The sequence below is a fragment of the Balaenoptera physalus genome (assembly GCF_965194825.1).
Source record: "Balaenoptera physalus genome assembly, chromosome: 19".
In the NCBI taxonomy this organism is placed as follows: domain Eukaryota; kingdom Metazoa; phylum Chordata; class Mammalia; order Artiodactyla; family Balaenopteridae; genus Balaenoptera; species Balaenoptera physalus.
The window spans coordinates 47,100,982-47,113,646 of record NC_138900.1 but is presented as its reverse complement, the minus strand read 5'-3'; the positions used below and the strand labels follow the sequence as shown (position 1 = coordinate 47,113,646).

Below are 12,665 nucleotides of genomic sequence, written 5' to 3'. Positions count from 1 at the left end.
GCATTATTGAAAAAATGGTTTTCACAATAAGGTTTTAGGCCTCACTTTGTCCACACACCAGTGTGGACATCACTATGTTGTCTTGGGAAGAACATGGCCTTTGAGTTAGTTGGGTGTGGATTCGAACACCAGCTCTAACACATTCTAACTCTGTGACCTTAGACAGGTTGCTGAGTCAACCTGAACTCAGCCTCTTCACCTATAGGAACAGTAGCGGGAACTCATAGGGTTGTGGTCAAAACTGAATGACAACTGAATGAGAACAGTATATAAAGCTCTTGGAAAATTACAGAGTTGTTAGCTCTCTTTCCCTTTGTTCAACCAACTGTAGATTATTCTTTTGTTGTTGTTGTTGTTGCTACAGGGGTCCTCCCTAAAGGAGGATTATACAGACTTACACTGTTAAACTCTAAGGGCCATGTGAATTGCTTTGGTCAGTGAGACATGGACAAAGCGATGTGTCACTTCTGAGCAGAAGCTTGGTCAATCACGCCTTGTTGTACTCTAGGTAATGACAACCAAAGGAAGACTACTCTATTAGCCTGGGTCCCAGAGTAAAGATGACAGAGGACAGAGCCATAGCTGACCCTCAATGGACATGCAGCATCAGAGAAAGCAGAACCTCCATTTTCTGAGTCACTAGGATTGGGTGCATGTATTATCACAGTTTAATTTTAGCCTAACCTGACAACCGACCCCTACAATAAAAGAAGCATCTAGAGTGTCTCCCCACTTCAATAACAAAAAAGAAGCATCTAGAGTATCCAGGTGAAAACAATGTAAAACAAACCAAAACACACACCAAAAAAGCCATGCTAAGTATGGCCAAGATTCTCTGTGAGTTATTAAAATTATTTATAGATGCTACTTGCCCTCAAAGAGATCACAATCCATTATTTCAGCATATGTTGTTATAAATTATCTCTTTTCTGTTCACACAAGGGAAGATGCTCCCTGACCTGGAAACTTGAAGGAGATGTCAACAAATGTCCTTCTGCCAAAAGGGTGTGGAGTGAAGAGAGATTTTTTTTTTGTTTTTCTCATTGTATCTACATCATATTCTACATATATCCCAAAGCGACGAGCTCACTGCAGTGTCTGTTATTGTACAAGGACAAAAAGCAATTCCACAAGCTATTTTAGTTTTCCTAATGGAAAAACTAGATGCTGCAGATGAAAGAGTTATTAGAAAAATAAGTCTTAGCTATTCTATAAAAGAATCCAAAATGTGCTGCACATCCTGGCCAGTCCATCAGCACTGCAAAGGTGTACATTAACAGACAGGATCTCTAATCAAAATATATCTTATATTTCAAGACTTTTTCCCCAAGAAAGTAGCCAAAGAAGAAGAAGAGCCAGAAAAGACACCTGAAGTGAACGTGTTTTGATGCATCTGTTTGATGCACCTGTTTCCAACAGCAGACAGAAGCTCTGCGGCTAGTATTCACCCAGGCCACTCGCCCAACTTCTATTTTCTCTCCTCCCTTTCCTGGCATTATGGTTCCTTGTCTCCACTCTCAAGTTCTGCTTTTGATGATGTGCTTCTCTGTCCCTGATCTTTGCCATTTCTTCTTCTTTTGTTTAAATGTTCAATTGTGATAAAATACACATAATATTAAATTTACCATCTTAACCATTTTTAGGTGCACAGATCAGTATTGTTGTCCAATCAATCTCCAGAACTTTTTCATCTTGCAAAACTGAAACTCTATACCATTAAATAACAACTTCCAATTTCTCTCTCCCCAGTGCCAGCAATTACCATTCTTAGCTTGTTTCTATGAGTTTGACTACCCTTGATACTGCACGGAAATGAAATCACACAGTATTTGTCTTTTTTGTGACTGACTACTGTCTTTATTGTGACTAAACTATGTGCTCAAGTGTCCTCCGCATTATAGCATGTGTCAGAATTCCCTTCCTTTTTAAAGTTGAATAATGTCCCATTGTGTGTATATATGACATCCTGCTTATCCATTCATCAGTTGATAGACATGCGGGTTGCTTTCACTTTCTGCCTATTGTAATTAATGCTGCTGTGTACATGGATATGCCATCCCTTCTTAAGGCTGACTTTGTGCAGAACCTCAGCACAAGATAAAATGAGTTTTCTCTTCCTTCCCCAGGTGCGTCTGGGTAGGGATCAAACATTGGAGCTGGTAGTGGAGTGAGGTGATGAGGCACTTGCCTTGGGCATAAAGTCAAAAGGGCTCCAAAAAACTCAGCAATCAAGGCCCATAGTATTTCAATGCACTCTTTTAAAATACCAAAATTCATGCAAAAAATCCATGGTAGACAAACTATCAAAATTTTATGTAGAGACAATAACAGTAACTACTGTACAGAGCCATATTAGCACCAAAAGAAAAAGAAAAACATTAGTAATATTGATCTTGCCTTTATTTAAAATTTGTCATTTTGTTCATCATGGAATTTTTGCATTATTTTTTTTTAAATACTGCATTAAAATATTATCTGGATTAGTGAGCTTTTTGGTACCTTCATAAATGGTGTGACACCCATGACAAGAGCCTCCATTTCCTTGCCCTAGTCCCAGCCCTGTGGAACAGATTAGAATTAGGTGCTTATGGTCCCCACTGGCTTTATAAAATCAGATCAGACCAAGCAATAGCTTCTTTATTATTATCTTTCTAAACTGAGAAACAGGCCAAGTTCTATAGCTTAAGTCATCATCAATCTTGCCCATGATCCTACCAAATATATCATTCTTTGAAACACCCCTTTTTGTGAAAATAAATTTTTCATGGCCAAATTGGTTTTGTAAGTGATCAGTTAAACACAGCTAAACAGATATTACTTGAGAATGTCCAGGAATATATGCTGAATGTGCTACTATATACTTATGTGTCAATATATGAGTCTTTTAGGTAGGTAGAGGCTGTTATTATATTCGTATTTGAGCAAGAAAGCACATTTTAAAGCACAAATCCAACTTGGACATCCAGGGAAGTGCCTAGACAACCTTGGGGACGAGATCTCAATAAACTCGAAGTAAATGTACACAGCTTGTGAAAAGGTAAATTGATAATAGGCATGCTGACACAACCTAAAAAATGATGTCACAACAGAAAGTTGAAAATAGCTCACTTGCTACTCCGGGGAAAGGAAGTTTACATTGGGGGATTTAACAGCCTCCTGTTGTTAGAGAACACACAGCTTCATGTAGGAGAGAGTAGGAGAAATGTGAGTTATTGTTCACAACCTTTTTTTGGCTGATAGACTTCTCATTGACAGAAAAGTACCATTTTGCTGATTTCATTTTAACTTTCATAAAATCATCATTTAGAGTTGAAAGACAGGGTCAAAGCTGGCTTTATAAAAAGGTAGGGAAATGAAATTGATTAATTTGAAGGCATGGGAAAAGGCTTCTCTCTCAGCATAATAACGGCGAAATCCATTTCACTGGGTGAGACAATGCATAGGAGTTTCTTTTTATTAGATATTGGCAGATCAGTGGTCTTAAAGACATCCCATTGTAGAGTAGACAAAGTTTATTGGCTGCTCTCCATATGCCAGCTCCTGTGCTAAGCATTTATGTGGATTATCATATTTAATACATATGATGGTCCCATGAGGTAGAAATTATAATTACCCCCATTTTACTCAAGAGGAAATTGGGTTCAGAAAGGTTAAGTCACTTACCTAACTCACATACCTAGTAAATGATGGAGCTTGGAGCAGAAGCTAGGCAGTCTGACTCACTTTGCCTCATAACCTCTAGAGGCTAGAACCTTAAAACCTTTGCCTTCTAAGTACCAGCAAGCATTAAGCTGGCATCTATCTGGGAATACAAGCCATCTGGCTAGGAACAACTTAAATAACGTATCTTGAAAGAATTAAAGAGCAACAAAGGGAACTGGTGGCAGGACTGTCAGCAGCAGTTCAACAGGTCCACATTTTTTCACGCACACAACAGTCGAAGAGAAAACAAGAACGAGAACCCCATGCCGCGGCGGAGCTGTCACAGTAAGGGCCTTACTTCCTACGAAAACAGAAGATTAAGTCTATCTACACCACATCATATCCACAAACTTCCGGAGAAAGAAAGAAAGTTAGAGGTAAATGATTCTCAAAACCTGACTGTGGCAAAGACATTCACTCTCCTCCCAAAACCTATGTCCCACTCCTCGTTTCTCAGCTCCCTTCCAAGGGGGCCATGGGGTGAGTTCTGACCAAGGGATTTGGCAAAGATTTAAGAACTACTACTGCATGACCCTTCAGCTCTTCTCTTTGCCTCCGGCAAGAACATAAATGGCAGAGTCAAAGAAGGAGTATCTTGGATGTTTCTGCAAAGACGACACCTTCTGAATAATACTGCACCGTATGTACGTACCACATCTTCTTTATCCTTCCATCCACTGATGGACACTTAAATTGTTGCCGTATCTTGGCTATTGTAAATAATGCTGCAATTAACATGGGGCATGCAAATATCTGTTCAAGATTCTGTTTTCATTTCCTTTGGATATACACCCAGAAGTGGGACTGCTGGATCATATGGTAGTTCTATTATTAATTTTTTGAGGAACTTCCATACTCGTTTCCAAAGTGGCTGTACCAATTTACATTCCAACTAACAGTGCACAAGGATTTCCTTTTTCCTACATCCTCTTGGAATCTAAAAAAACCAAACTCGTAGAAATAGAAAGTGCAACGGTGGTTACCAGAGACTGGGGGGAACTGGGGAGATGCTGGTCAAAGGAAACAGACTTCCAGTTCAAAGACGTGTAAGTTCCGAGGATCTAATGTACAGCATGGTGATTAGAGTTAATAACACTGTATTAGGTATTTGAAAGTTGCTAAAAGAGTAGATCTTAAATGTTCTCACCACAAAAAAGAAATGGAAATTAATTATGTGACATGATGGAGACGTTAGCTAACCTGTGGTGATAATCTTATTGCAATACCTAAGTGTATCAATCAACATTTTGTACACCTTAAAATTACACACTGCTATACATCAATTATATCTCAGTAAAGCTCGAAAAAATTAAGGGAAAAATAAAAAAGAGGACATCTTCTTTAGAGAGTCATACAAGCAGTGGATTTGTTGAGTAAGAATAAAATTTAATGTGATATGTTTCTGATATTTCATGTTTGATCTGTTACCACAGCATTACATAGCCTATCCTGATAAATGCATGGTATCAGGATCACGTAGGGAGCATACAAAAAAATACAGGTTTTAGGCCCACACGTCAGTCTACTAAATCAAGGATGGAGCAGGAATCTCTGTCTTTACTCAGCTAGGATATTCTAATGATTAGCACTTTAAAAAAACACTGTTAGATGTCAGCTTCCTGCTTCCTCTCCAAACCCTACCATGATTGAAACACACACACACGAAAGTCCACATATATTGGAGCTAAGCCTTGGGTATTCTGGCACAGTATAAGGAAGAGCATGGATTTGGCTACCAACGTTGCTATTTATTACTGGCCTATTTATTGGGCAAATTATATAACTCCACTGAGCCCACTTTTTCTCATCTGGGAATTAGAGATAAAAATAGCATCTATTTCTGGGGTGATGGAAATATTCCTTTCTTGATTAGAGTATCAGATACACAAATATATACATTTGCCAAAACTTATGAAGTTATACAGCTAATATAGGTGCATCTCATTGAATTAAAGTTTTATAATAATAATAATAACACACCAGTCCCTACTAGGCAGATTAGTGTGGATTAAATCAGATAACCATGGAGAACACTTAGCCTGATGTCTGGCATCTTTTGGAAGTCTGGCTATTATTAGAAAATAGCAGCTATTATTACATTTATATGATGTGCTATGTGTTATGGATTATTTATTATGTATCATTATCAGAATATCCTCCAAAGTTACACATATCGAAAGCCATAGATTTGAGAAGGTGGGAGGAAAACTTAGACTATTTTAGACTGAATTGTGTTCTCAAGATGTATTTCTTCATGTTTTAAGTGCATAAATTCTCTTTACCAAAAGTATTTCAAAAAGCAAATTTCATACTTACTCTGTGTCTTACAGAATGTTTTGAATTCATACCTCAGCTTATCCATGACTTATAATTTTGCAAATGGTGCATGCTCCAACACACAATATATATTTTGTTATGCCTCTGCTATAATTAATCAAGCAAAAAATGAGTATTATACTTCCTAATGACGACTTTGTGCCTGCAAAGAAAAACCTTTGCCACAATGTTAATATATCTATATGATCGCCTGCATCAAAATGCACAATGCTTAATTCTAATTTCAAGCTTTAATTGCTATAGGCCATACTAATAGGGATTTTTTTTTTTAAATACACTTTCCGTAGGTTTTCTCTTTAAGAAATGCTACGTAGTATAATGATATATGACACCCAGAGAACAACAGGATAAAAAATACCAAGCATTACAAATGTGTTTGGAGACAGACAGATTAAGTTCCTACAAATTTTAATTTACCGGAACACAAGAAAATGCACTTAATAATAATAGACTTTAAGAATAAGGCAAAAGTTTTTGTAGTAAGAAATGTGTGAAATGGAATATAGACTCTTCCTTCAGGCAGACCCCAGGGAATATGTGAGTGTTTACTGAGCTTCTCTTCTGTGCCTTGTTCTGTGTGGGGATGCAGACAATGAGGAAGGCAAGATTCCTTTCCTAAGAAACTTACACTTCACATTGGGAATGTTACCCATAGTTGGGGTTTTGATAAATTGCCAGTCTCCTGTCTCTAGAACTCAAAACAGTAGCAACAACAAACACAACAAGCTCAAGATTAAAAGCCTTAAAATAAAATAAATGATAAGTATGATCGTCACAAAGAGATAAATAACTCTTAGGCAACAGAAAGATTTGGCTGTAGCAGAACTGCTTATATTAACATATTTGAAGAAAAGTGCGGCTATCAAAAGAGAGAGGAGAAGGAAATGACAGACAGATTTACAATGTGTCCCAGCAACGTTTGGGGGGTGAAACAGAGGCCAGACATGCCCACATGGACCCCTCTTCCTTTGACAGGGCTGATCCTATTGCAGGGGTGGTGCACAGGCTGTGAGTCTGAAGCACTGACAACTTGGATCTTCCCTGTGCTCTCCTCCTTCATTTGTGAGGCTCCCCAAAATCTAATTATAACAGGTCTTTTCATGCAATTCCCAACACACACACACACACACACACACACACACACACACACACACACACACTCTTCTTAGGCTTTTCATTGTTACCAACTTCACTAACATGTTTAGTTTCCTATGAATAGTGGATATAAGTTGGCTTTCCCATAAGAAGATAGTAAGCACATGTTGAGTATTTACTATTTCCATATAGTTTACATTTTCTTTTTGTTTAATACTCCTAAGAACCCTAAAAGCTTGATATCAGTATTCCATTGTTATGTGTAATCCAAATGTCCCCTCCACCTTTAGTTTATAAGCTGCAGGGGAAGTCTTCTTTCTCACTGATATCAACTCAGATCCTCAACTCCTTTTTAATATCCTACCCTCCCCAAAACAATTCAGTGTCATAAAAGCATTATCAAACATGATAGAACTGACTGAAGGTATCTGGCAGGAAAATAAAGACGAGGACTTAACACTGCATCTATATAGAAAAAAAATTTCCGTTAGACATTCCTCTGCTCCATAGTCACCTCCTAGCTTTGATGCCAGTGGTATCACCTGAAGTGGTGTGATGTAGCAGCCTCGTACAATTTAGGCTCTGACTCCCGATTTTTCATCTCTCCACCAGTGAAGGTGCTCAGTCACAGCAAAGAATTCTCCTGGAGCTATAGTGCCCTTGAGAAGGCAATTTGGGAGCCACACTGAGTGTCTTCTTGCTCCTCACCATCCATACCACATATTATTTATTTCTTCAAAACACATATGGGGCCCCTCTTAAGAAAAATTCTGGTGAATGAAGTTTCTTCCCTGCCTTACAATGAGATTGTGTGCTTCTGTTTTGTCCAGATTCAGTGCATTCTTCACAGTTAGAATACCCTGTAAAGCTACTTAAGAACTCCAGCTGGCATTTCCCTAGTGATACTGTAACTTGCTATATGCATCTCTTGCCACTTGCGCAGGAAAGGAAAACAGACTCAAGAGGGAAAAAAATCCAGTAGTACAAGACAGCACATGATCCTGAATCTAATTTTGTGATGCAGAGGATAACATCTACAGGAGCTTGAGAGAAAACACCAGGAATTAGAGAAGTGAATCAAGACTTTGTTGGGGTGCAGGTCTTGAAAGATGGCTGCAGAATGTATGACACATAAAGAGAACATCGTATGCGTAAAAAAAAAGAAGGCGCGTGTACTTCTTATATATTTCCATATATTATTCCACTGAGGCTAGCATAATTATCTGAATCAGCTCATCTAACTTGGGTTTTTAAGTTCCTTGGGGGAAGAGACTATCTCTATTAAAATTGCTTACAATCATTTGTTTTCAGATATCTTTCATTTTATTATTCTTGATGTACTGACAATATCTCCAAATCTTCTCACCAACTTTGATTTTCCAATTCCTATTCAAGTTCTTCCACTTACCCTACCTAGGTCCCTTTTGATTTCTCCTTTGGAGAAGATGTGTGTGAGCCATACACATAAATTGACCTGTTCTCATGCAATTGTGAGGCAGCTCTTCCTATGAAGGATGCAGTGGCCACAGAATTAAGTGGATTCATCATAGAAAGAATTAAAGAATCTGTCTTTGATAACTGCAATTTACACAACCAGCAATGTACACCTAGATACTCAAGAAAGAACATTTCAGGAACAGAGTATCACTTTTTCCCAAATTAAATCTGATTTAAGCCTAGGATTATCATATGTTATTCCTCTCCTTTGATTTCCTCTCCTCGCCTCTTCCTTCCTCTCTTCTCTTCTCCCCCACCCTCTCTGTAAAACAGACAGGTAACTAATTTTGTGCTGAGACATACATGGGCTTGAGCGTTACTATCTGGCCAACCAGGAGCAGAGGGTTTCACCTCCCAGAGCCTCAGTCCCCCACAACTGCAAAATGGGGATGAGAGCATGGACCATTCAGGATTGCTGTGCAGGTTAAATGACATAGTGCATGCAACATGCCAAGTGTCTAGCAGAGGGAATATGTACCTTTTACACAGTAGCTACCCTGCAAATAGTAATAGTAATAGTAATCATAGTAGTGGTGGTAGTAGTAGTATAGTGGTAGTTTTACCATTAGTAGAAATAAAATTCTTTCCGAGGCATATGGTACTCCAACTAGACTTTTTACAATTTCTATTAAAATTTATATTTAGATGAGATCATGGTGGTCCTGTAATATCTTCTTCTACCCACAGGAGAAGCCCCCTGTGAAATATAATAATACCTGTCAGGCGGACGGCCAGTCTGAGTTCCTGTGCCTGACGTGAACCAAAGCCTCTGTTCTGAGGAGCACAAGATCTAGTGGCAGAGACCCTTCCGGCCAGATATCTGTCCTTAGGCTGAGCAGCATTTTCTCTCCCTCCCTGAAGTTTCTATCCATCAGTCCCAGTTTCGTACCCCCCTGGGGCGAAGCAAGATGAATCTAATCACTCTTCTTCATGACAGTGCTTTAGATATTTGAACAAAGTGATCATGTGCCCCCAGAGCATTCTCTTCTACAAACGATACAGCCTCAGATCATTTCTCCATGTGGCTTACATTCCGGGCTCTTCAATGTCCTGATTGTCAGTGTGACACCCAGGACTGAAAATTCTAACACCGTCTATGGAAGAATACAGAGGGCAGAGAACCACCTGTGATCCGCACTGTGTGTTTAATAATGTGGCTAAGTAAGTTGTCAATCTCTTTGCGTTGAAAACTTTGCATTGAAAACTTATCAAGTGTATGATTAAGTAAAACGTACAGATCTATGATGTGTGTGTGTCTGTACAGGTAAGTTGTACATGTGTATGTGTATTTATGTATATGTATATACACATATATTTGTGTGCATATTTCTTGTCCTCTCTCTCTCGCTCGCTAGAAATGATCCTTGTTAACAGTTTTAATCTCACCTGCAAGTTATGAGATTTAAATGAGTCTACATGTAAACTGCTTACACGGATCAGATGACTATAATGCCACCTATTCTTATTTTATCTTCACATGCATTAACATGGTCTATTTGCCAAGGTCTGCGACAGGTTCTAGAGATATTGATATATCTGGGAATATGTATCCCTAAATTATGTATAAAATATGGCCTCTGCCCTTAAAGAAATAAGAGCCCTGGGAGAAAAAAATTTTTTTACATGATGGGTCAAGTACTGTACACTGTTCCTGACTTATGATGTTTCAACTTTACAATGGTGCAAAAGTGATACACGTTCAGTAGAAACTGTACTTGGAATTTTGGATTTTGACCTTTTCTGGGGCTAGTGATACCTGGTCTGGGGCTAGTGATACATGGTCTGGGGCTAGTGATACCTGGTCTGACAATCCCTCGTGCTGGGCAGGGCAGCAAGCCTGAGGCTGCCAGTCAGCCACCCAAAAGTAAGCGTAAACAACCAATACACTGCAACCGTCTGTACCCAGACAACCGTTCTGTTTTTCACTTTCAGCACAGTATTCAATGAATTACATGAGATATTCAACACTTTATTATAAAATGAGCTTTGTGTTAAATGATTTTACCCAACTGCAGGCTAATGTAAGTGTTCTGAGCACATTTCACGTAGGCTAGGCTCAGTTATGATGTTCTGTAGGTTAGGTTATTAAACGCATTTTCGACTTAACGATATTTTCAAGTTACGGTGGGTTCATGGAGACGTAACCCCATTGTAAGTCAAGGAAGACCTTAAGAATGAGGCACGTGGTGGGGTGCACAGAACACAAAGGAAGGATACTAAGTTCATACTGGCAGCAGGGGAGAGAGATGGGCAAGGAGTATCGGGAAAATATTTCTGGAGGATAGGACACCTGAGCATGGAATTTTCAAAGAATAAATTGGAATTAGCCAGGGCATAAAGGAGCAAACTTGTTCTAAGCAGGGGGAGGAATATATGCAAAGAGGATGATGCTGTGGGCATCTGAGCACGGGCAGAGTTGAATAGGTTTCCATGCATTTGGCTTCAGGATATAGATGCATTATACGATGTTAAATGTCCAGTTCATAGGAAGTTACCATCCCAGCAGACTGAATGCTTGCCAGTTTACATCTGAGAAATACCAGCGCATACTGGAATGAGAAAGCTCTAGGGAGACACCCAAGCTCCACAATGTCTAAGCCGTACCACCCTGGATATACAGCTTATCAGCTGGCATTACAGCTTCTTCATCAGCAAAATCAGTGTAATTACACTCAGCAATAACACAGAGAAGGCACCTCCTTTCTAGTAACTGCTTAGGATGCTGCTGCCACTACTGCTGCTCACTTGTGACGTGATATTTAAAACAACATTGGCCAAATAAAATGTATAAGTACTCTAGAAGCAATGCTGTTAACAAAAGGAAAGCAAAAGATGTTTATTGTGGAAAAGCAATTACTGGGTGCTGGGCATGAGGGTGAGAAATAGGGTTAGGAGGAAAAGGCTGGAAAGGACTAGCTGCTATTCTCAGCTGCCTTTCTGCTTTGAAATCATACCTCCTTACAAGTGTTGATCTGGATAAATCTATTTGTTCCACCAGAATCTTTTGTAACTACACAAACTTTTAGCTGGAAAAATAATCTTACTTCATTTTATACATCTGCCACATCCAAAAGAGTTTTACCTGATGATTGATTATTTTATAGCACATCTTCCAATGTTTGCTTCTGTGACTCAACTGACATAAAGAAAACAGACTGTTTGGGTGCATTTTCCCCTTCCATAGATATAAGAAAAGCTATAGGAGGAGAGCAAATCAGACTGTAAATACACATGATAAATTTTGCTTCTGTTGATAAACCTTTCTTAGTCAATCAAGAATTGCTTGTACTGGGGACTTCCCTGGTGGCACAGTGGTTAAGAATCTGCCTGCCAAGGCAGGGGACATGGGTTCAATCCCTGGTCTGGGAAGATCCCACATGCCACGGAGCAACTAAGCCTGTGCACCACAACTACTGAGCCTGCACTCTAGAGCCCGTGCACCACAACTACTGAAGCCCGTGTGCCACAACTACTGAAGCCCGTGCACCATAACTACTGAAGCCTGTGCGCCTAGAGCCCGTGCTCTGCAACAGAGAAGCCACCGCAATGAGAAGCCCACGCACCACAACGAAGGGTAGCCCCCTCTTGCCGCAACTAGAGAAAGCCCACACACAGCAACAGAGACCCAACACAGCCAAAAATATATAAATAAATGAATAAATTTATTTTAAAATATATATATAAATATATATATATGTAAAAGAATTGCTTGTACTGAAGACTAAATGATGACTATATGTCACATAGTAGAGAACTACTAATGTAATTTGGGCCAGTTAATGGATTCTGCTTTTACTCTATTTTCCCTTCATATTCTATACCAAATCTCTTTAGAGGAGCTGGCCTGACATACGTGATTTTTTTTCCCCTCCTCTTTGGTCATCATCCCTCTTCGAGGATGCCTTCTTTTAGCATCCTCTTTGGCAGTAAATGTTAGCAAACATTTATTGAACACCTACCGTATGCCTGTATGCTTGAGAGACAGTGATGAAGTATCAGTGATTATTGGTCTCTAGATGTCTCCTGCAGAGGGA

The 12,665-nt window shown here is 39.2% G+C and overlaps 1 protein-coding gene across 4 annotated transcripts in view; it reads right to left on the bottom strand.

The window, feature by feature from the left end:
• The window catches only part of LOC309649475 (uncharacterized protein), a 393,998-nt gene that overhangs the window by 370,826 nt on the left and 10,507 nt on the right, over positions 1-12,665 (bottom strand). The window lies entirely within an intron of this gene.